The sequence below is a fragment of the Ahaetulla prasina genome, chromosome 1 (genome assembly GCF_028640845.1).
Source record: "Ahaetulla prasina isolate Xishuangbanna chromosome 1, ASM2864084v1, whole genome shotgun sequence".
Lineage (NCBI taxonomy): Eukaryota > Metazoa > Chordata > Lepidosauria > Squamata > Colubridae > Ahaetulla > Ahaetulla prasina.
This window is the reverse complement of record NC_080539.1, coordinates 341,825,898-341,849,550: the sequence shown is the minus strand read 5'-3', so window position 1 is coordinate 341,849,550 and position 23,653 is coordinate 341,825,898. Positions and strand designations below refer to the sequence as shown.

General features: G+C 38.3%; 1 long non-coding RNA gene across 1 annotated transcript; it reads right to left on the bottom strand.

Moving 5' to 3' along the window:
* Positions 1-7,748: 7,748 nt before the first annotated feature.
* LOC131191706 (uncharacterized) lies at positions 7,749-22,470 on the bottom strand. Its single transcript, XR_009153564.1, has 3 exons — positions 21,890-22,470; positions 14,774-14,838; positions 7,749-8,341 (listed from the first exon to the last, which is right to left on the bottom strand). It is a non-coding gene; the product is annotated as an uncharacterized LOC131191706 (long non-coding RNA).
* Between the last annotated feature and the right edge of the window lie 1,183 nt (positions 22,471-23,653).

Sequence of the window (23,653 nt, the reverse complement as noted above, 5' to 3'; positions counted from 1 at the left end):
TACACAATATCCGAGGCCTAATGTCATCTGAGGACATTTTGCAGTTAAGAAAAAAGGGCAGTGTTTTTGATATAAGTTCCAAAAAATGCTTCTTTCATATCCCATACACTCTATACATTTTTTGAATATGAAAAGTTGTACAATTCTAGAAAATCCAACTGCGAAAACAACCCAGTGCCTAATATTGGTTTAATGTTCCAACCCCCCAAATCTCAACCCTAGTTGTTAGGTTGAGTCGCTGTTCTTGGATAGCAGGTCTTAAGAAGCCCTGGCAGGGGTGAAATCCAGTGGTGGGATTCAGCCAGTTCACACCACTTCGGGAGAACTGGTTGTTAACTTTCTGAGCAGTTTGGCAAACTGGTTGTTGGAAGAAATCATTAGAGCAGAGAACCAGTTGTTAAATTACTTGAATCCCACCACTGGTGAAATCTACTTACCTTCCCTACAGGTTCGGAAGTGTGTGCACGTCATGTGCAATATTTGGACTCTCTATGCGTGCGCAAAGCCTTTTGTGCATGCGCAGAGGGTAATAAACAGGTTACTTCCCAGTTTTAACCAGGAATGATGTCCAGGCAGGTGGGTGAAGCCTCGTGCTGCTGCTGCTACCAGTTCTCCAAACCACCCAGCGCCGCTGCTACCAGTTCACCCGAACCAGTGCAAATCGGTAGCATTTCACCCCTGAGCCCTGGTCTGTTGTCATTGCTACTAAATGCCAGGTCAATCTGTAATAAAGCCTCCATCATCTCTGATTTAATCATAGATAAGAGGGTTGACCCTCTGCATCACCAAGATCTGACTGGGACTAGAAGGGAGATATATGTCCAGATGGGTTTCAGGTATTGTATAAGCTGAGATTCCAGTGTAGGTATAAGGGCGTGGAGATTTCATCTGGGAATATCTTATGGTTAGTTATTGGTTGTGAGACTCTGCTCATCAAGTTGAACTCTAGAAATCTCTGGGAACTGTTGATATGTCTCAACCTTCCTACTCTGTAGCAACATCCCTGCATAAGCTTCTTGTGTTAGAATTCCCCAGGTATATAGTCCAAGGGAATATCAATTTGCCTTCCCTGGGAGCAGGATTGGAGGTGGTTCAAAAGTTCATGACTTACATGAAAGCCATGGCCTATCCAAGGTTATTCAGGGTCTGACAGTAGGACAGTGGAACAATATTACAGATAATTCTTGTGGATTACCAGTAGTGAGATTTGGATATGTGTGTAGCCCTCCTGGTTGTACTGGATCTGTCAACTGCATTTGATACCATTGAACATGATATTTTTCTGAAATATCACTTTCGAAATTGGAGGACTCTGTAACACAATGGTTCCATTTCTCCAGAATGGGTACTAGTTGGGATGAGTGACTGACCCCCTCTCTATTTCTTTGTAGGGCACAATAATGCTTATGACTTTTCACTAACTTATTTAACAGAATGTTGCAGTTTACTTGATGATGAGTAGTAGTTATTTTGGCAGAATAACACATACACTGCAAGTGCTTCATTGACTGCCGATATGGTTCCAGATACAGTTCACAGATCTGGTTATGACTTGTAAAGCTTATTGTGGCTTGGATGTTAATTATCTGCAAGATAATCTTCTCCAGGTTTGCTGATCCTATGGATAGAATCTGAGAAGACATGATATTAGGAAGATGAGGGTCCAGAAACAAGTATTTTCAATGGTTTTCCTTGCCTTATGGAACTTCTTTGTTAGCCTCTCGGAGGGTAGCATAAGGCAGATCTGTTCTGCTAAGCTTTAGGAGCCCAATGTATTACATCTGCTGCAAATTTTGGCTGATATTATTGACTATTTAATTGTTTTATTGATTGTTTAATATATTTGAATTTGGCAGTTAGTGACCCACAGTAATTTTGTTTGGGGCAGCATATAAATAAGCAGTAATGCTCCTAAAATTCATTTCAAAAATAAATAATGAAAACCACTCATAGAGACAGACATACACACACACACAAAATTTAATTTTATGGGGAAAATAATCATTGCAGAAATAATGGACTAATTGGAAGCATCTAGGCAACCACTGTCGAATGCAAGATTTCTATTTTAAAATGTCTGTTATTTTTTAATTCATCAGACCTTGTTTTGGTCTGCTCTATCTACTTTTCATGATGATAACCTCATTTTTGAGTACAATGGCTGGGCATATTGCCGACATCAAATATGATTCATAGCTCTGCATTAAGGGAACAGATGCATGAATAAGTAAGAAAGAAATACCACGTCTAATTAGTTGTCTTTGGGACAAAAAGGCCACATATAATGATGTTTTACAAACAACCAAATAAACAAGTGGGTATTAGTGATCATTAGTGACCATTTTGTTCATTTCCTTTTTTATTCATAAGATTCTCAGAAAGATTAGCAGATTTCTTCAGAAGCAGATTCAGTAAATTTGAGATGACGCAAAATTAAACAAACGTGTCAGTTTTAGCCATTTAGGCAAAAAATAACTCTGCCTTCTAAAAAAAATAGATCAGTAAGATTCTGCTTTGTCCTTTTGTTGTGTGAGCTCAGGCAAGGCAGGTGTAAACCCTGTTGAAGGCCTTACAAGAAATTATAATTACTTAGTTTCAAGAAACAAAGCTTCTCTATTCTATGTAGCTCTTCCTTCTTATACTAGATATTTGAGTGGCAAGAAAATTGCCTAGTATTTTGATAAGAACTACGTGTAGCATTTGGTTCATCATCGTGCTGCTTTTAGCTCTGAAAAAGGATACAGGATTGTTTTTCCATGAGGTTCCAGCATAATGTCAGCAACCAAGCATTGCTGAGAAAAAGTTGGACTTATTTTACCTTTGCTCTTCTGGTCCAATAGTCCATCCCTCTGGCTGGCCTCACACCAGAGGTTTTTGAGAATAAAAAGAATCAGAATTGGGCAGGCAGGGCCAACTTTTCTCAGCCGATACCCAATAATGATCCCCAGACATGTCAAAATGCCATTTCCCTGTGCATATGAAAATGAGGCCTTATCTTGCTGCAACATCTGTATCTCCATGGTCTACTCAACAAGACTGGGTTTGCCTATTAATGCTCATTCTTCCACATCAGCGCCAGTTGTGTAGAATGTTTAAAAATGCCCTCTTTCAGAATAACTTGAGACAGGATTTTCACAACAGAAAATTGAGAACTGAAGCTTCAAAGTCCCTTATATGGACTTGAATATCTTTTTGGGGTTCTTCTTCGCTTTATTCTCATTTCTCCATATTTCAGGCACAGCTCAGAATTTCAGATTCTTTTTAGCACTTCACACTTGCTATTGTAATGAAGTGTGAAAGTGATTTAGTAGGAATTATTTATTTTATTTTACAAGATTTATATGACTGCCTATCTTATACATTAAACTCAACATTAAGAAAACTAAGTCTTTAACAGGAAGGACATTACAATAGATGATTCTATGAGTTAAACTTAGGTCTTGTTGAAGGCAACGGAGTTCCAAGTTTTCTAAGCCTAGGATTTCAAGTCTGGTGGGATAAAGTATTTTGTTGTTTTCAGAAGAATGGAGAACTCTTCTTGTAAAATATTTCTGGACTTGTTCAATTGTATTGATGTCAGAGATGTGGTGAGGGTTCCGAACAGGCGAGCTGTATTCTAGAATTGGTCTAGCAAATGTTTTATATGCTCTGGTTAGTAGTGTAGTGTTTTTGGAAAAGAAGCTACGCAGGATTAGGTTTACAACTCTTAGAGTTGTAGTATGTAGTTACAGTGTAATTACAGTGGGCTTTGACACTTAGATCATTTGACATGAAAACTCCAAGGTCTTTAACAGGGTGGGGGTCATCTGTAAGGTAATGTCCATCAAGTATGTACTTAGTGTTTGAGTTCTTTTTTCCAATATGTAAGACTGAGCACTTGCTGGTTGAGATCTGGAGTTGCCAAGTTTTAGACCAAGTGGTTAGATGATCAAGGTCTTTTTGGATGATAGGTGTATTGTATGTGGTGTTAAATAGTTTGACATTGTCAGCAAAGAGAACACAATTACTTGCGATATGGTCACAAAGATCATTAATGTATAGTATGAAGAGTGTTGGTCCAAGGACGCTGCCTTGAGGAACGCCACTGTTGACAGGAACAGGATTTAATATAATATAATATAACAACAGAGTTGGAAGGGACCTTGGAGGTCTTCTAGTCCAACCCCCATCAGTCAGATGGCTATCCAACATTTTCTTAAAAATTTCCAGTGTTGGAGCATTCACAACTTCTGCAGGCAAGTCGTTCCACTTATTAATTGTTCTAAATGTCAGGAAATTTCTCCTTAGTTCTAAGTTGCTTCTTTCCTTGATCAGTTTCCACCCATTGCTTCTTGTTCTAACCTCCACTGCATACTTCCCTCCATGTGGATGTAGTTCCGTTGAGGACTACACGTTGAGTGCGGTTGGTCAGCCAGTTACGAATCCACGAATCCATTTGATAGAGCATTGCCAATTTTGACCACTTGTTGTCTGTTGGACAGAGATGCAGATATCCATTTGTGAAGGGGTCCTGAAATGCCATAGGATTTTAGTTTTAGGAGAAGTTTATCGTGTACTACTGAGTCAAAAGCTTTGCAGAAGTCTATGTAGATTGCATCTATTGATTTGCCTTGATCAAGATTTGTAGTCCATATGTTTTTACAGTGGAGAAGTTGTAAGTTGCATGATAATTTTTCCTGAAACCAAATTGTTTATTGGAGAGTAGGTTGTTAGTTTCTAAGTGTGAGGTAATGGATTGGTTGATGATTGATTCCCTGACTTTGCAGGTGACGCAGCACAGAGAGATCGGTCTGTAATTTTCAACTAAGATGGGGTCTCCTTTTTTGAAGATAGGGATGACTGTGGCTAGTGACCAAAGTTTGAGAAGGGAACTGGTAGTGAAAGCTTTGTCAAAGATTATGCTTAGGGGTTTTGCTATATTAGTGGAAAGTTTTTTTAAGAAGTATGTGCATAGTCCATCAGGTCCAATAGATAGCGATGGTTTCAAGTTATGAAGAGCTTTTTCAACGTTATCTTCTGTGAAATCTATATGGGTTAAGTCATCATATTCAATGCTAGTGCGTTTATGGAATGTCGGATATGTGTTATTGCTGTTAACAAAAACTATAGACGGTGTACTAAAAAGCAACCCTGACTGCTCTTTAGAAGGCCAGATCCTGAAGATGAAACTGAAATACTTTGGTCATCTAATGAGAAGGAAGGACTCACTGCAGAAGAGCCTAATGCTGGGAAAGATCGAGGGCAAAAGAAGAACAGGACGACAGAGAATGAGGTGGCTGGATGGAGTCACTGAAGCAGTCGGCGTGAGCTTAAATGGACTCCAGAAGATGGTAGAGGATAGGAAGGCCTGGAGGAACATTGTCCATGGAGTCGCGATGGGTCGGACATGACTTCACAGCTAACAACAAATCATATACAATGTAATCCTGAATGACTCACAACAGCAACATACAAATAAAAAATAGCCAAATAGTAAAGAAAAAAAATTAAAATCAGTACAACCATTAAAGCCTGACCAGCTGTTTCTAAAATGATCAGGTAAAAATTTATAATCTATTATCATGACGTTGTACTTTTGGTTAAATTAGATCAACGCCCTGCAGAAATGTAGCTAAGACGGACAGTCATTTACATCATGTGCAACCTGATCTACAGAAACAAATTGGACATTGAAGGAACATTAAATGTCATTTTCTCAAGATTGAAATGATTGGACATTTAAGTTTAGAGATGAACAGTTTTCATGGCCGTGCAAAGAAATGAGATTATAAATAAAATGATTAAAACATTTAAAGGGCATACTCCTCTGGATGGCCAGGGTTTAAAATCCCTCCTAAATTAATATATCCCAGAAGATGGCATTATCTAGCTGATCTTTTTTGATCTCAGCAAAGGTAAGCTGGGTCTGACTTAGTCCTTCAGTTGCACATCCTCCAGAACTCCCAAGAATCAGAAACTGAGAAAAAAATATTGGAAGAAGTCAGTGGTAAAGTGTATGTTGCCATGAAAACAGCATGGATGTTTTCATGTGGTCATCAAGGAGCTAAATTTGAAGGGGAATTTATTTCAACATTTTAATGTTATGATCTGCTTGAAGGACTTCAATTATTGGCAAAGTATAATTAAAATATTCACAACCATTTCTTGACATTTCTTTTCTTCCTTAACTGACTTATTCTGACACTGTATAAGTGGGAGAATTATTTTCCTTCTATGGAAATTTTACATGCCAATTTTACATAGCAGCTGTACAGGATGCAAAACTGGAAAACTTGCTCTGGATTGCAAGGACCTTTTATAGGTGGCTTTTGATGTATCATACTTGTTTTGCTGAGCCACTTCAATAATTCAGGGAATTATTTAAAGATAAACAAGAAATAAAACAAAGCTTGTTTTATTTTCCTTTACTTCTGATGCAGGTGTTTATAGGGACTTGAGACAAAGGCGACCACAAACTGATTTCCAGGAAGAAAATAATATGAAACATGGCATAGCGGGAAAAGTTGAGTTAATAACCTAACTTTCTCCTGAGAATGAGAATTAAATTAAAAGTGTTCTAATATAAAGCATTCTAGTAGCCTATAGAAAGGACACATAATCCTAGATAGATTGCAATGATACCACTTGGCTTATGTTCCAGGAACCAGCATTTAATTTATTTTATGTATCACATTTTGATCCTATATTGAGACATTGCATCCAGGGATACAAAATAATGTGCACAGAATTATCCCCATCTGCAATCCTATGAGATAAAATATGGGAAATGTAGGCACAGCCAAGTGCTATAACATCATTTTTGGGGCACAATTTCTTTAACAGCAATATTTTCAGATGGTGCATAAATATCATTTTTTCTGCACCCTTCTGCATTTCAACCTTGGACTTAACGTTTATGGTACACATGCTTTCAAACATTCTTTTTGGGCAGGGTAAACTGGGTGAGGTAGGAGATGATCAGAATACCTCAATATTTTTGGTGAGGTGATATTAACCAGTGATGATCAACCATCAATTCTGTTCTTCCCATATTTGGAATGTGAGATTTAGGGAAAAAGGACACTTCACAAAGTATGCTTGTCCTCAACCATAAAAGACTCAGAATTAATAATATGAATTGCTTTACTAAATAAAATAATGACTAGCTAGGTTCACACAATATACCAAAAGCTAAGGCACGGTAAGCAAGCCACAGTACTTAGACTAACATTTCAGACTGAGTTACATATTATGAGTGCATGTCTAATGTGAATTCAATCAAACATTGTTTTGATAGATCTGCAAAGATCTGCAAAGAATCTGATAGATCTGCAAAGAATTACTACCCAACCTTGATTGTAACCATCATCTCCCCAATGAAAATCTATTTCAAGTTGCAGATTAAATAATAATATAACCAGGCATGACCTCAACTACAACCATACTTTTGAAGCCTTTTTCTATTTTCCTTGAGTGAGTTCAATTTTAGTGAAATAATTACATGCATGAAATTGTCTAAAACCTGAGGTGGTTTTGGACAATGGCTTTATTTTTCTGATAGTGAAATGGACAGGAAAATGGGCCTTGCCTGAAATAAGAAAAATAAAATCCATCCTTCCTTCCTTCCTTCCTTCCTTCCTTCCTTCCTTCCTTCCTTCCTTCCTCCCTCCCTCCCTCCCTCCCTCCCTCCCTCCGCCCTCTCTCTTTCCTTTTCTTCTGTTTTACCACCTATTAAGATCTTTCATGCCTCTGCAAACATACCTTAAACTTTACAATTTATTTCATTATATTTCAGACTTTCTTGAGTACTTAATAACACATGGAACAGAATCTGGTTCTCCGTTATGAAATTTAGAGTGATTGTGTCTAACTTTTGAATAGAACAATGAAAGCTGCAGAAATGGGAAGCCTGGCTCCATTATGTAGCATTAAGCAAGCATGCTCCATTTGAGCATGCACTATAGCATATGTTAAGGAAATCTGATACGGCAATGGAAAACGATGTTACAACAGCCCAAGATATTAAGCAACCTGAAGTAGTGCAACAAATGCCCCCTCTCCTAAGTGCTCCACCATTAGAACTAAAGGTTGGTCGAGTTATTTTGGTACATGAGATAAATACAAGTCTTACGGTATGTCTTTTCTCTTTCGGCAATCGAAAGAGCCTACAGTAAGAAATGAAATAATAAAAAGTTCACTGGTGTTTCAGTTCCCACCAAAATCAGTTGCTTGCAGTAGCTACCTATTTCTGCCTAATGGTAGAATCATTTCTGACCATCACTGTCACATAAATGGCAATACAGCTGTTGCTGTTGTTGCATCAGTTCAGACTCTGTCCTGGGTCCTGATAACGAAGCCTTCTCTGTGCAAAAACAGAAATGAGCAAAAATTACACCAGAAAATAAATGACTCTATGGCTGAAAAATTGGCAGGGATTTATGCTTAGCGGAGTCTCAAAATGAACATGCATGTGCCATTTATAATAGCATTGCCCAGTAACAGCTAGACACAGGGACAGATTTTTCCCAAATGCCATCACTCTACTAAACAACTAATTCCCACAACATGTCAAACTATTTACTAAGACTATATTAGTATTCCTTTCATCCTTCCTATTACCTATCTTCTTCCATTTACGACTTTAATTTTGTTGCTTGTATCTCTACAATTTATATTGTTTTTGTTTCTTAGTATGATTTGATTGCTTATTTAGTAGCCTATGGCTATCACTAAGTGTTGTATCTTATGATTACCTATCTCCTCCCACTCATGACTATAACCATGTTGGTTGTATTTTTACAATTTATATTGTTCTGTTTGTTTCCTAGTATGATTTGATTGCTTATTAGTAACCTATGACTATTACTAAGTGTTATGATCTTGACGAATGTATTTCTTTTTTCTTTTTTCCTTTTATGTACACTGAGAACATATGCACCAAAGACAAATTCCTTGTGTGTCCAATCACACTTGGCCAATAAAGAATTCTATTCTATTCTATTGTTGATTTGGCAACTACATATAACTTGCCTATCTGATGCAGTTAGATACACTGAGGGTTTCTCAAGTGTCTGCTTTGTGACTAGCTAAAATTGTATGAAATGTGTAATTCATTAGTAGGCAGCCTGGTCTCCTTGGGTAGCAATGCTCACAAAACATCTTCCTTAGTATCGGGGTGAAATGTAAAATTTGTTACTACCGGTTCTGTGGGCATGGCTTGGTGGTGGTAGGGGTTAATGTGACTGGGTGGGTGTGGCCAACTTTTTTTTTTTTAGTTTTAAAGCATTTTTTTCTACAACCTCTTCAGTAAAAAAATGCTTTTAAAAGCCTCTGATGATCAGGCACTCAGCTGGGATCACCAGAGGAACCTTTTAAAAGCTGACGATCCCAGCTGAATTGCCTGATCACCAGAACCTTTTAAAAGCATTTTTTTTTTACAACCTCTTTGGCTGAAGAGGTGATTGAATCTGATGATTCTGGGAGTTGAAGTCCAGAAGTCTTAAAGCTGCCAAGTTTGAAGACTTCTGCCCTAGATTAAGTTAGACGAATAAAGGAAAAAAATAAAATCAAGCTGCTCCTGTTTTAGGAGTCAATAAAGGGAAGACCTTCCTTATCCCCAGTGTGCATAATGAGCTTTCTTTTTTGTTGTAAACATGAGCTGGTATATAAAGAAGCTCTAAAGAGAGAAATCAACCATGTTATTTACAAGGCTAACAGGAATGCATAGAGATTGCCACTAAAGTGAGAGAAAGGGAAAGGAAAACGAAAAGATTTTTTTAGAGATTTCAAAGCAGCTGCATAGAGAGCAGGAGGTCACACCAGAGAGAAATACTGGAAAGGAACTGTAAATAACTTATAGACACCATAAACCAGTTATGGGCTTGTTTAGAACTAATGGACGGCAATGGGAAAATGTACTAGGAAAGTCTACTATAGGATGAATGACATAGTAAATCTGTTTGTTCAGCTTGTTTTGCCATAGCATTTTAAGTGCAGTTTCCCACATAATGTTGAAGTTACGAATGATAGACTGTTAAAAAAAATGTCTTTTTCCCAACACCTGCTTGTAGTGGATGGTTGAGCTTGTAGTAAAAAAAAACATGAAAATAGAAGCCTCAAATCTCAGGTTCAGGATGAAATTGTTAACTCTGAATTTACCTCTTGTTTTAGGTGGTAGCTTGGTAGTTTCCACTACTGCCACCTGACATACCATCTACCTGGCTGTACAAACAACAGAGCTTCTACAATTGTGCCTTTTATTGGTAGTGGGAGCTGACCTGAAATTACCCTTCTAAATTCAGCACCAAATATATAGACAGAGACATGTATGAATTTCTTGTTATGGAAGAATTTCTCAAAGGTTGGATTTCTCCATAGCATTTACAATAATACAACTATCAAAAACAGAAAAATCTTCTCTAAGGATGTAGCTGAAACTCAAAATTCTGTGGAGACTGCAGAATGCTGAAGGCAGGATTGTTTCAATACAAGGCAGGGCATTCACATATACCCCTTAATCATATCCATGAAAAATTCTTCAGTTTTTTTAAAAAGGGATTTTCTTCTTTGAGTTTCTGAAACAAATTTCCTTCCATCAAATTAAACTAGTTAAAAATAAAGTGAAACGATTTCTCTTTCTAGCACTACTGGAATCAGAAGATTATTCAGTTTTGACTGTGGTAAATATTGCCTGATGCAATGATCAGGTTGAATGTCTGCCTGCCTGCCTAAGTTTCACTTAATCTATAGCACTACATATTATGTAGACAGTTGCATGAGGCCACCTCAGGGGTGAAATTCAGTGTCAGGCCTGGAAACCATATTAGACTTTAGGGTTCCAGACGCTGCCACATTTTTCCCCTGAGGGGAGGAAGGGGGGCTGAGGGGTATGGTAACATTCTTCAAGCGGTCAAGGTCGGATGGTGTTCACATCTGCAGGAAGAGTGGCAAGAAGATATTCGAATGAACTGGGAGAACGTGGGACCATGTGACCATCAAAGGGGTCAGGGGGGGTGGGACTCTTGGGGTTTGTATAACTGGGAAAAGAATCCGGAAATTCAGTTTTGGAATTTCACTCATCGTGTGCCAGTTTCCTCATGCTAGTAAAGATCTCTTAAAGACAATGGCTTCTGAGTTTTTTTTATGCAGAAGAGGTTTTTCTGGAACTTTGACATTATTCCAAAATTTGACGGACACTGAACGCAGATGGGCAGTTTGGGAAAAGGAAGCCTTTGCAGTACGCTGGGCACTCCTCTCCTGGAGACACTTCCTTGAAGGGGGAAAAGAACCATTCGAGGTGTGGACCGACCACAAAAACCTCGAATATTTAAAAACCCCTCGAAAGCTTTCTCCCAAACAAGTTCGATGGGCTCAGTTTTTCAAACGGTTCCATTTCACCCTCAAATACATCCCCGGCGACCAAAATCTACTGGCTGACGCCCTATCTAGGAAACCACAATTTGACAGCCAATGCGAAGAGGTAATACATGCGATGATTCCCGATAGCGAACCGGCCAGCCAAGCAATTACTCGACCGCGATCACACCATAGTACTAACATCCCACCAAATAAACTACTAGCGGAATTAAAATCAGCACTCACTGACGATGCTTGGTTTAAGGAAAACTTGCCACACCTCACCTTAAGGGATGGGATACCCTGGAAAGGAACCAAGATTTATGTACCCGTCGTTATGCGGCTGCCTATACTACAGAGAAGCCACGACTCTCGCCTAGGAGGTCACTTTGGATTTTTAAAGACTCCCCACTTGGCTAGAAGACAATTCTGGTGGCCAAAAATGAAATCAGATGTCGAAGACTATGTCCGGAGCTGTGCTACCTGTGCCACCATGAAATCCAGACCAGGGAAACCCCCTGGACTCCTACAACCCGTAGCCGAACCCATCAGACCCTGGGAAGAGATTGCCATGGATTTTATTGTTGAACTCCCACCTAGTGGAGGAAATACAGTGATATGGACCATAGTAGACTTGTTCTCTAAACAGGCCCACTTCACTGGGTGCAGTGGATTGCCATCGGCGAGAAAGTTAGCAAAGCTTTTCGTCAAACACATCTACAGACTGCATGGAGTTCCTAAAAGGATAATATCCGACAGGGGTGTTCAATTCACAGCCAAGTTCTGGAGGGAGTTCCTACGGTCCATTGGGTCCTCTCAAGGACTTAGTTCTGGGTTCCATCCGCAGACCAATGGAGCGGCTGAAAAATTAAACTCGATGGTAGAACAATACATACGGTGTTATGTAAATTACCAACAAGAAAACTGGTCAGATTTGTTACCATTTGCAGAAGTCGCATATAATAATGCTGTACACAGCAGCACGGGGTTAACCCCTTTTCAAGTAACCACCGGCATGGACTTCGTTCCAATGCCGGAACTCCCTGTGCAACCCCCCACTTCCGTTTCCCTAACGGACTGGATGAATTCATTGAAAAAAGGCTGGGAGAATACAAAAAAGGCCTTAGCTGTGACAGCTCGGAATTACAAAGCCCAAGCTGACAAACACCGTTCCCTTCAACCCCCTTTTCGCATTGGAGATAAAGTCTTTTTATCTACTAAGTATCTGAGATTGAGAATACCCAGCAGAAAATTCGGTCCAAAATTTGTGGGTCCTTTCCCCATTGTAAAAATTATTAATCCCGTTACCGTCCAACTCAAGCTCCCTCGAATGTTGGGGAAAATACACCTGGTATTCCATACCAGCTTATTAAAACCTGCTAGACAGTCTGGTCTGAGACCTCAACCTGCCGCTCCCCCACCACCCTTGATAATCCAAGGTGAAACCCACTATGAAATCAAGAAAATCCTTGACTCTAGACTATGTAGAGGTCAATTACAATATTTAGTCCACTGGAAGGGATATCCATTATCTGAATCTACTTGGGTCAAAAGTTGGAAAGTAAATGCGGACAATTTGATTAAACAATTTCACGACACTTTCCCTGACAAACCTAAAAAACCTCTTGGAGAGGGGGGGGGTAGAAGGGAAGTGTGGACCACTGACACTCTTCTTTATCGACTCTTTGTTTTCTTTCCTGGATATAGCTTCTTTTCCAAGTGGGGACGCCTGTCAGGCCTGGAAACCATATTAGACTTTAGGGTTCCAGACGCTGCCACATTTTTCCCCTGAGGGGAGGAAGGGGGGCTGAGGGGTATGGTAACATTCTTCAAGCGGTCAAGGTCGGATGGTGTTCACATCTGCAGGAAGAGTGGCAAGAAGATATTCGAATGAACTGGGAGAACGTGGGACCATGTGACCATCAAAGGGGTCAGGGGGGTGGGACTCTTGGGGTTTGTATAACTGGGAAAAGAATCCGGAAATTCAGTTTTGGAATTTCACTCATCGTGTGCCAGTTTCCTCATGCTAGTAAAGATCTCTTAAAGACAATGGCTTCTGAGTTTTTTTTATGCAGAAGAGGTTTTTCTGGAACCTTGACATTCAGCAGGTTCTGGAGAACCGGTAGTGGAAATTTTGAGTAGTTCAGAGAACCGGCAAATACCACCTCTGGCTGGCCCCAGAGTGGGGTGGGAATGGAGATTTTGCAATATCCTTCTCCCAGGAATGGGGAGGGAATGGGAATTTTGCAATATCCTTCCCCTGCCATGCCCAACAAGCCACACCCACAGAACTGGTAGTAAAAAAAATTGGATTTCACCATTGGGCCACATCATACAGGAATATGCACAGATAACTAATTATGCCAATGTAGAATAGAATAACAAAGTTGGAAGGGACCTTGGAGGTCTTCTAGTCCAACCTCCTGCTTAGGCAGGAAACCGTACACCACTTCAGAGAAATGATTATCCAATCTCTTCTTTAAAACTTCCAGTGTTGGAGCATTTACAACTGGAGGCAAGTTGTTCCACTGATTAATTCTTTAATTGTCAGGAAATGGGAACAAATCCAGCAGAGCTGAAACACATTGACCAATCAATTTATTTCCAAAGCCAATAGCTTCTGTGAATATGGACATGTGAGGGAGACTGCTGAGCAGCCAGAAAAATGGCCAATGGAAAGTAATGTGATTTCTCCGATTTTCCATATAAAAAATTGCTTCACTTCACAGATATACTCAGTATGGTAGTTTTATTAAATTATCTTTGAGTTGAATCATCTCACTGAAGATTTGCATAGCTATTATAATTTTTTCCATTTAATTTTTTTTAGCTCATTTCATTTTCTTGCATCATCTGCTCTAGCTTGAAGTGTGGAACTATTTAATTTTATTTGTTTGTGACAACAGTTGTCTCTCAGGATTGTGATTGACTGGAAAGCCAAATTGTTAAGGGGCAACTTGTGCACTCATCTCCCTTTCACTCTGTATGCAGTTTAAAAGTTAATATTCTCTGTTGGACCTTGGCTTGATCAACTTTCCTCAACTCAATTGAAGCTTTCTGCAATTTCACAACTCATTTTTATTGCCTTGTAATAAGTAGGATTTCCCAAAATTTCATGAAACTTCAATTCTATATATGCTTATCGTGGGATATGTAATGGTTTTGACCAGATATACAGAGAAAGCTATTATAATGCCTCTTCCCTTCCCTTCCCTTCCCTTCCCTTCCCTTCCCTTCTCTTCTCTTCTCTTCTCTTCTCTTCTCTTCCCTTCCCTTCCCTTCCCTTCCCTTCCCTTCCCTTCCCTCCTCTCCTCTCCTCCCCTCCCCTCCCCTCCCCTCCCCCCTCCCCTCTCTTCCCCTGTCCTGTCAACTTTAAGATAGGTGGACTTAACTCTGCACTGTGCTGGCTGGGGAATTCTGGGAGTTGAAGTTCACCTACCTTAAAATTACCAAGGTTGAGAAATGCCACTCCATCATATCACAAAAACACAGGCAGGATGGTTTCTGAAAAGGTAATAGATCTGCATGAAGCTTAGGCACTTGTGTGAAATGAGAGTTCACTCTGGCACACATAATATAAATTTAGTGATTACATATGCCATTCTTTTTTATTAAAATGATCCCCGTCTACTAAGCAATCATTCTGGATTTTGTGAAACTCAGCAGTCTTACCTGCTTATTTATGGTAACATCAAGCAGTGGGCAGTCTCATTACAGTCTGTAAATAACTAGGGTCATGTCCTTGATAGATGAAATATGATTGCACTGGAAGAGGAGGTGTGTTTCATGGCTAGTCCTTAGGGACTATAAAATGCTCAGAAAATAATTGCCTTTTGATATGATAATATTTGTGTTCTTAACTGATCAGAAGCTGACTGGGGTTGGCTTGCCAGTCCTTCAAAGGTTGCCAAGTCTCTGAAAACATAAACCCAAAACTGACAGTGGATGCTCATTTATATATGTACACAAACACACGCGCACACACAATTCCCTTTTGGGACAAAATTATTATGTAAAGCCAGAGAAAAAGAGTGATCAGTGCTAGACAGAAGAAATGAATGGCAGGAGATAAGAGGAAAGAAAAGGAGATCTAACTAAATCTAGTCTGTAAGTAACACTACTACCTATTCCTCTCAAACCTTTCTGTCCTTGAAAACCATTTTTTCTTTCACCAGATCAATTCTCTGCTTCAGTCATTGCCTTTTGTTTTAAACTTCTCTTTCTTTTTCGGAATCTCACCAACTTACCCGACCTTTAGATCAGGGGTGTCCAACTTTGGCAACGTTAAGATTTGTGGACTTCAACTCCCAGGATTTCTCAGCCAGCATTGCTTGCTAGGGAATTCTGAGAGATGAAGTCCATGAGTCTTAAAGATGCCGAAGTTGGACACCCCTGCTTTAGACCAACAAACTCTTTCTTCTTTTATAGATCTTCATTTGTTCTCTCTATATGTCCAAATCTCTCTGTGTGCTTTTCTTGTGCTGGATTCTCACCTTTCTATGCAATCTCCAGCCATTCAGCACCGTTCATTCTTAACCCTACTTCTCATTCTTTATTACTTATACTTCTTAAATAAGCCATTCTCACCATCTTCAAATTTCTTGTATGTTTCTCCTGATAGATCCAGCTCAGGTTTCTGTATAATAAGGTGGGCAGAAACACAACTAGTTTTTTTCATATTTCTCTAGATATTGAGTCAGTGAATCAAATTCTATCATCCATCCATCTATCCATCATCCATCCATCTACCTACCTACCTACTACCTACCATGTTTTCCTGAAAATAAGACCCTGTCTTATATTTTTTTGAACCCTGAAATAAACTCTTGGGCTTATTATCAGGAGATGTCTTATTTTAGGGGGAAACAGGGTATCTATCTATCTATCTATCTATCTATCTATCTATCTATCTATCTATCTATCTATCGGCTATCTATCTATCTATCTGTCTGTCTGTCTGTCTGTCTGTCTGTCTGTCTGTCTGTCTCTCTCTCTCTCTAGTTATCTGCCTATCATCTATCTATCCATTACCTATAGATGTCTTAAAATATCTTTCTCAATTTCCCCATCTTTGATAAACATTCTATTAAGGTTCAAATTCATCCACCTCCTTTTATGTTGAAAATTTTCACCTCATTTTTTGTCTGTGACAAATTAATACTAAAATATTTGCTGCAAAAATAATATGGCATTATCCCTCATGTCATTTTTGCCTACAAAAAGTGTAAATACATTCATGTTGCCAATCATCACTCTTCAACATCAACAATCAATTCAAAAACACATTAATAAATCAAAAGGACATCAGCTATTCTTTATCTTATTCTCTCTGCCTTATGATCCATGTGGTAAACACGCCACCTATTCTTATCCATGAATAATGATTTGTTTACATCATTGCTGCATTCAGGTTTTTAAATATTTTTTTAAAAAAATAATCATGACTGTTCACATTTTTATAATGCTGTTTTTATAACGCATGTTTTTATATTGTTGTTTTATTTTATTGTTGTACATTGCTCAGAGTCATTTCTGATGAGATGGGCAGCTATCTAGAGTTGATAAATAAATAAAATTCAGCAATCAAGCTTTAGCTCCAAAGTTGTTGTTGCTGATTTAAATTTATTGGCCATCCAACTCAGGCATAGGGAAGCAATGAATCTCCCTGAAGTTTACTTTTGCCACCAGCAATAGGAACATACTTCTAATCATGTCAAACCCCACTAACTGGCAAAATCAAGTAGGGAGAACCATTGAATTTCTGAAAGACACCTTTAATGTTACAAAACCATAATCTGAAAAACTCAAGCAGACTTTTAGCAAGATAATTAAAGAGTCTCTCTGAAGCACACCCACACAAACACACACACCCATTTTGGCTGGGCTCCATCTTCTCAAATGAACTGAACTCTTCCAGCTCTCAGTCAGGCACAAATGTACTCTTTAAACAAGTTTGCACAGGCATTTCATAAACAAGCCAAAATTATATTTGAACACTTCTCCAATAACGGCATCTTAGACAAAGTCTTATCATTTTTCCCCAATAACTTCACTACGTTTATGACATCCTTTCCATTTTTTTTCTCTTAGACATTAACATGCACAGAATTCATTTCCATTCCACTCTGTGATATCACTATAAACTGCACGTTGGGTGATTGTGTGCCATAAAATTGGTGTTGACTCCTAACAATCAGATAGCAATAGCATTTAGACTTATATACTGCTTCATAGTGCTTTACAGCCCTCTCTAAGTGGTTTACAGAGTCAGCAATTTGCTCCCAACAACCTGGATCCTCATTTTACTAACCTCAGAAGGATGGAAGGCTGAGTTAATCTTAAAATGGTCAGGATCAAACTGCTGGCAGTTGGCAGAATTAGTCTGCAATACTGCATTCTAACCACTGAGCCATGATGATTATAGATAGGTAGATTTCCTCCATGATAATTTGTTCCTAACTGGTCTTTTCAGGTCTTTTACTGGTGTTCCCATTTCCACTGTAACTGAGTCCATCTATCATGCTACTAATTGTCTACTTTCTTTTCATCTTTCTTACCGTTAGAGAATGTCTAAAGAGCTAGGTCTTTGCATAATTTATACAAAGTAGGATAATTTGAGTCTTGTTTGTAGTGAGAACTTTGAGCTGATTTATTGAATGATCCATTTGTTTGTTTGTTTATTTGTTTGTTTGCTTGCTTTTGGTTGACAATTGTGTTTTCAGACATCCTCTGCAATATCAAAGTTCAAAAGTGTTAATATCCTTCTTATGTGCTTCTTTAAAGTCTAACTTTCACTTCCACAGAGTGTCACAGGGAATAGAATGGCTTCCACTGTTCTGATCTTTGCTGTATAGACATATCACTGCATCTGAATAGCTTTTCCAAGGCCTCCATGGCTGCTCTATTGAGTGTTTATCTGCGGCATTTTTTCTTGACTACTTGTTGATTGATGATTGAACTTAGAAGGAAGAAAATATGATTTCAATATTTTCACGATCGGGTTAGCTGTTGTACCTGTTGCTGTCAGTTTGGTCTTTATATTTATTTTTAGTATTGTAACTGTACTATAGTTGAATCCTTGCCATATGCAGCATTCCCTGCTAAGACATAGTCCTCAACTTACAACCATGATAGGGACCAGAAAATTTGTAGATAAGCAGTGAGATTAACTAGAGCATCATGTGACCACACCCAATTTTATGACCTTTTTTTCCCCAATGGTCATTAAACACATCATTGTGATCATTAAATGGGACATAATGTGATTGTGACTTGTGATCTACCCTGATAGCTTCGTTGCAAATGGTGGTCACATGGCAATGGAATGCTGCAACTTTTGCAGATGGGTTGCCAAACATCCAAATCTTGATTGTGCAACAATTGTAATGTGAGGATTGGTTGTAAGCCACTTTTCTGAGTGCCTGTCGTAGCTTTGAACAGTTGCTAAATGGACAATCATAAGAAGAACTATTTCTACTCAGTTTTGGCCATTTTTGGCCTGCATGCCGCAAGAGCAACCAGAGCCATGTTTTAGTCAAAATCTAGGTAATCTAGAGGCCATCCTCCAAGCCAATAGACTATTGTCTACATCTTACCATTTAAGAATGATGGTACCTATTAAACATGGGACACTTCATGTACACGTAATCACACACTGATAATTTCGTATTATTGAAGTCTGAAGATGAGCAAAAATAAAACGTGGTTAAAAAAATAAATCAGTTTTAACAAAAACTAATGGATTATTTATTTGTATCTTTGTGCTTTATTGGATATATTAAAAGCTGGCTCACACTTCCATCCTGAAGCTGAAGCCTTTTGCCAAAGAACAAAGTTTATTGGCAGTTAGTAAGAAAAAGCACTTTATTTCCTATAGTTCAATGTATAGCATTCATTTCAAATAAACTGCAATTTGGGAGCACTCTTCAGGGGTAGATCCATAGAAAAAAAGAGTTGCATCCAAGGATAATTATTGTCAAAGATGACAGGCTCAGACAGGGTTATTATTAATCTTAGTTACACAAATGTGTTCCACTGTTATTTGCAAATCCAGTGTCATTTGGGGGATCAAGGAATATCCTCAAACGGCAAATCTGCTGTCTCTGGTCCATCCAAGATAAGCTTTATCTTGATCCCTAAGGCCAGCTTTCTCTTTAGTTACTAAATCTTCTACCTTTGGAGTCCTTGGAGTTGGATGGCATACTTTTGGAAGGAATTTGTTACTCATTACCTGATGCGCTGGAGAGAGGTGGTTAGGATATGCTAATGGCACCAAGGACCCTGAAATATTGGCCAGCTTGGAGGCAAAAGGCTGATATTCTCAGCAAGCTCTAGATTTGCAAAAATAAATTTATGCCTATGGTTATATCAGCATAGCTTTGATAAAGGGAAAGACAGTTTGAAAATATTCTGAGCTCCCTTAAATGAAATTGTTGTAAAGTTCTGAGGAACTGATAGACTGGTTGTTTGGAAAACTTCACCTTAAAGCATTCTCACTGTCCGTTCTAAGGATGCAACACAGATATCCCCCTGTCTCAGAGGCTTGAATATGTAATATGCCCACAATATCAGTGCTTAAGATACTAGGAAGGAAGATTCTTCAGACAATCTTCCCCATTGTTACTGAGCTACTTGGAAGAGCTGAAAAGGGGAAATGGGTGTACTGGTTAAAATTTATCTTGCTTCTTATGAGATCTGCATTTTCCAAGTCTGAGGTCATCATGATGTGTGTGGTTTTTTTTTGTGGGGGGGGGAGTAGTTGGATGAATTCTTAAATCCACATTGTATATTAGCCAATTTCATATTCTCTACTTCTCTTTTTAATGAATGAGGAGACTAGCTTCAGAAAGGAAGTGAAAGAACATGTCCAGAAAAACTGTACAACCCATTATATTTTCATGTAGAAGCTAATGGAGACTCCTTCCCATTGCATTTCAATTAAATTAGAAGTTATTTTTTATTTCTGGTTGTTTAGAATAAAGCCAGGTCAAAAATTAACTTGATTTCCTGTCATTGTTACTGAGAGTTCATTCAAATTAAATTTAGTTATTATGCCTACTCTCCAATTTATCTTATTCCATTAAAAGTTACAATTTGATAACAACTTTTAGAGGTCTGGGAACTATTTCAGCACAGCAAGGCCAAATTTTTCAAGTGGAATTCTGTAGCTGTCAAAGCACATTCCTCTGTAATAAAATGCAATCCTGTTTCTCAAAGAGGCTCTCTTGAGAGAGATTGGGCTCCACACAAATGTTTTCTCACAGGATGATTTCCATCATCCATTGACTTAAGACTCTGAGCTCCCAACTTGTCAATAAGGCCATTTTCTATAAGTGACTTATAGCAACTTCTACCATATCCAGCTATCATTAAAGTGATAAAAAGCCTGTCCTCATTACAGTTATAATAACACAAAGATGGTTGGATGACTCTAGATGGTGCAATAAGTCACTGGGGGTGTTCCGGCTTAAATAAATGTGTAGCTTTATCAAGTGTCAGAACCAAAGTGAACAATTTATGGATTTGTCATTGACTATTTCATAATATCCTAAGAAACTTAACCTTTACAATATATGTAAGAATATTGTCTTCATATATTGCATACATTGTGTCAGATTATTCATGAACTGGCAGAGACATGGTAATGAATAGGCAGAGCAACTAAGTCAGCCAATTGGGAGCTGAAACAGACTGGAGCCAGGGCGTGTCTTAGTCTGCAGCTTCTGAGTCTGTGCAGAGAATTGAAACTGAAACTAAGCAGTCTGTGCATGCTCCTCTGCTCTGCTGAAATGAAACTAACTAGTGTTTCCTGCCTTATGTTGTAACTGCTACTACGCTGAAGAAGAATCTATATTGGTATTGTAAATACTTCATCTGTTATTATATATATATAAAGAAGTTAATGAATCCAGCTGAATCAGTTATCTGTGTGTGCTTCTGGATTTGATTTTTGCAAGAAACTCTGACCCATTGTATGGATACTCCTCGAATTATGACCATTCCTTTAGTGACTGGTTGAAGTTATGACTGGAACATCTGATATGATACAGTACACATGAAAAAGTGACTTATGATTGGTCCTCACACTTATACCATTGCAGTATTCCTGTGGTCATGTGATCTCAATTTAGGAACTTGACAGCCAGCATGTATTTATAATAATTGCAGCATTCTGGGGTCACATGATCACTATTTGTATACTTCCCAGCTGTTTCCAATAAAAAGTTAATGCTGGAATCTTAACATCTTTGTTAAGATTTAGCAACCATATGATTAACTTAATGACTGGGCGATTTGCTTAACAACTACATTCAAAAGGCTGTTGAATCAAGCGCAACTTAGTGATGGAAGTTTCACTCCCAGTTGTGGTCATAAGTTGAAGACTACTTGCATATCTATTTCTTTGGTGTTATTAAATATTTCTCTCCTTAGGTTACATTAAAAAAAAACACTACTTGGTAATAGCTTTTAAAGGAGTCTTTGGGCCACCTGTAACCTTGGGCCTTTGGATTATGGAGGTCTGCTATATTCAATGTCCGCTCCGTGTTATACTCACCTGTATTTCAGTTTCTGAAGCCCAGCTGATCGGTGCAGAAGAGTGGATTGCCGTGCCTCAGCTGTTTTCCTTGCCAGCAGCAATGCAGAAGTTGACTTTTCTCCAAACTGCGTATGCGGCTCAGCGAACCGGTTGTTAAACCGGTAGGATCCCATCGCTGTCTGGAATCCTTTCGAATGTGAAAAGGACCTATCAGAATTCACACAGAATTTTATGTACTGTATCATATCAGATGTTGCCTTGATTAAATAATAGCCTTATGATATCACACATTTCACCTCAGTGCTGGGGGTTATAGCCTTCCTATGCACATCATCTTTTCTTTTTATTGCATTGGAGAAGGCTGCTCTTTAAATACAAAGAAAAGTATGTATATATTTTCTATGTTGAAATGAATAAAAATATTCTTTTTCTGTTTTTATTTCAAGCCTCTGTTATTGAGAAACCATGTCAGCATCAAAGAATCTGTATTCAAAATCTGTATAAACTATTTCAGGAATAAAGCTGATGTTTTATTTCAATTACATGCAACTGATACAACCCATTAAACATTTTAATGAATGAGCTTCCGCTGCCTCATGTTTTTTTTTAAACATCTTCCTGGATTTTTTTAAAAAAATCTGTTGTAGTTCTCTGCTATGCTTCAGTAACAAAAGAATTCACCTCTTGCTGAAAATGGTGCCATTTTGCTAATTTTAAGAGGACATTAGTTTAATAGGCTGTGACATTTATATCACCTGTATTTTATTATATTCTTTTACTTGGCAAAATATTCAGTTTTTAAGCTTATTCCTTCATTTGCATTTCTAATTTAAGGTGTGTGTTATGCTACTGTGTGTGCTCAACAATCTCTGAAGATGCTAGAATACATTTGCATCTTAATTATTCTGAATATATGCAGAGTACCATCTGGGACTATGCAAGTTTTAATCCAAAAAATAGTTATATTTAAAAGCTGTTTGAAATGTTTCTGGAGCAAAGCTTGTATTTTCCTATCAGCTGATCACTTTGATTTTATAAACATGGCTCAGTGTATTATAGTCCTTCATGATTTACATGAATTTGTACTATATGGTATTCTCCTAAAGACTAATTTATCAACAAGCAGCTTTTCCCAACTTAATAACAACCAGATGTTTCCCCCCCCCCAAATTTTGAATTCCCATCCATGTCTAGAGGATGCAAAAGTGGTGAAAGCTGGCCTAAGGGTCATTTTTTTTTAATATATTCCAACTTATAGGTCAGCAACCTATTGTAGCTCATAGAATTAGACAAATTAGACAAATTAATCTTCCAGCTTCAAGCAGGTGACAAAGGGTGGTCAATTTTTCTTGATCAAAAGCCTCAAAAGTGTAAAGTGTTTGATAGCTGGAGGGGAAAATATCAGGTAGTAATAGGGTTGTAGGGTCCAATATTTAAAAAAATAATAGAAGACAACAACAGCAAAGCCACTTCTTTACTGATGACAAAAAGAAAACAAAACAAAAAACCCTACCCCAATGAGTCTGCATAGTTGTCTCCTTGTAGTCATCAGAAAGTCAGCATGTTTCAAGGATTTCTTTAATTTCCCCCCTCCCCTTGTTCTCAAAAAGCTAAGCACTTGGATAACCACAATATATATATGCATGATTGATTTTCGTCTCAATATACGTCCATACTTAAATCGTCATAACAATAGTATCCCCATCTACAACTTCAAAAAAGCCAACTATGACCTTATAAACAACGATCTTTCATTTCTGGACTGGCAAAATCTGTTTGCAA